Source organism: Capra hircus, chromosome 18 (genome assembly GCF_001704415.2).
Source record: "Capra hircus breed San Clemente chromosome 18, ASM170441v1, whole genome shotgun sequence".
NCBI classification, from domain to species: Eukaryota; Metazoa; Chordata; class Mammalia; order Artiodactyla; family Bovidae; genus Capra; species Capra hircus.
In genome coordinates this window covers 86,029-88,432 of record NC_030825.1, presented here as the reverse complement: position 1 = coordinate 88,432, position 2,404 = coordinate 86,029, and positions in this window count along the sequence as shown.

The following is a 2,404-nucleotide window of genomic DNA, read 5'->3' as shown; positions in this document are numbered from 1 at the left end:
TTTCCTGTTTTAAGTGAAGGTTTCTGGTTTGTGGGATTTTTCTTGCCAGTTCATCATCTGAGTTTACTTTGGAGTTTATTAGACCAGTTTGGATATGTATGCCCTCCTCACAATATGACTGTAGGAGTTCAGGACACACCACCCCAAAATGTGCCACTTTGGCATAAGGATTTTTGTGAGCTGAAGACAATTAAGTAGCAGATAAAAGAAGAGCACTCTGTCTTTTTGTTACCCCTCTATTTGCCTAAAAGCAGGATGAGTGCTAAGTCGCTTCAGTCATGTCCGACTCTTTGCGACCCCATGAACTGTAGCCTGCCAGGCTCCTCTGTCCATGGGATTCTCCAGGCAAGAATACTGGAGTGGGTTGCCATGCCCTCCTCCAGGGGATTTTCCTATGCAGGGATCGAACCTGTGTCTCCTGTGGCTCCTGCATTGCAGGTGGATTCTTTACCACTGAGCCACCGGGGAAGCCCCAAAAGCAGGATACAAATTTACAAAGGTGCCCCCTTTCTATCAAGAGGATGGGATAAAGGTTAATTCCCAGAGACAACTTCAGGCCCAATCAGCCTGGATTCTAAATAACAAATTGTACTAACTAGCCTTTGGCTCCACCCTTGAAAGCCTACAACTGTTTTCCTCTAGCCTGTCATTTGTCCAGAGATTTATTCTTCTTTGTTGAAGATGCTATGTAAGCTGACGCTTTAAGCCACTCTCACTTATCACTTCTCTCTGAGATATACATGAGAAGTTTATTAAAACGTCTGCTTTTCTCTTGTTAATCTTTTATGGCAGTGGTCTCAGCCAACAACTCAGAAAGGGAGACGGAAAATTATTTCTCTGCCACATGTATAAACAATGCTCCTTTGATCTGTCTGTGAATCTCCTGGGCAGGGAGCCAGCCTATGAAATTTGGTACCCTAGCACATTCATACAGGAGAGACTATAACAGGGAAGAAACTTGTAGTATTCTACTACAAGTTAATCGGACTTCCCTGATAGCTCAGTGGTAAAGAATTTGCCTGTCAATGCAGGAGACATGTGTTCAACCCTTGGGTCAGGAAGATCCCCTGGAGAAGAAAATGGCAACTCACTCCAGTATTCTTGTCTGGGAAATCCCATGGATGGAGGAGCCTGGTGGGCTACAGTCCGTGGGGTCGCAAAAGAGTCAGACAAGAGTCAGATACAACTTAGTGACTAAAAAATAGCAGCAAGTTAAGCTTAAATTATTTGTAATGGCTCGTCTCTGAGAACCCTGCTTCCCAGGTAATAAGCATTAACCTAAAATAACTCTGTTTAGCTCAGAGGAAATATCCTGACCAGGCCCATCTGTGAATGGCTGTAGGAAGAAACCTACACACCCCTTCAGAGGCTGATGGAAACCAGGAAGTGTTTGAGTTTACTCTCTCCTCTTTCAGTATAAAAGAAGCCTGAATTCTAACTCAAGCAAGATAGTTCTTTGGAACATGAGCCCTCCATATTCACAGCCTGCTGCCTTTCTGAATAAAATCATTATTTCTTGCCCCAACAACCCGTCCCTCAATTTTTGGCCTATGTAGGGAGAGCAGTAGGAGCTTAGACTCCAGTGAGTCTAAGGTTACTGAGTACAGGCTTACTGAGTCTAAGCCTGTCCCATGGCTTGTGCTAATACATGCTTGCTGAATGAAACTGGAATTTACCTGGTTTGCAGGTGTGGCTGTCTAAGAAAGGAGGATCCTCCAGCTTTCTCAAGTTCACCAATCTCTCTCTGCTACACAGGCCACTATTATCCATTATGTAGTTTTTTCAAAGTTTGGGTTTCTTGGCTACAGAAATGTATGAGGAAGACATTTATTGAAACCCTGCTATTCAGATAAAATCACTATTAATTATTTAGACAGCGTATCTTATACTTTCATACAGTGTTCATTTATATTTTCAAAATTTTCACGTAGGCCTCACTGAATCCAAGGTACATCAGTAGGCTTTGAACAAAATAAGAAAAAATAGCATTCTTTGGAAAAAAGAACAGCATTCCTGGATACCCATCTCCCTTTATCATACCATTTATTCCATGCGTTCTCTTAATCTGCTTTTGATTTTTAAAATTACTTTACCAGGAGAAATGATCCACTTACCTCTTGTGACCTGAAACAAACTTCCAGATATTGCTCCAGCCAAGATGGGTTTAGTTAGGACGAGCAGAGAACTAACTGTAACTTGAGATCTGCAACCATGGCCAGCTGCATCAAGTCCCTGCACATCAGCAGAAGAAAAATGCTTTTATAGGGAGGAAACGGAAGTTGGGCGGGTTAAAGTGTTCGTGGCTTTTCATTGGCTGAGTCCTTATCAGGAAAGAGAGGCCTTCCTCCTGGCCGGCTCTGCTGTCATCACAGGGCGTGAAAGCGCCCTCTTCTGGTAGCCTGAC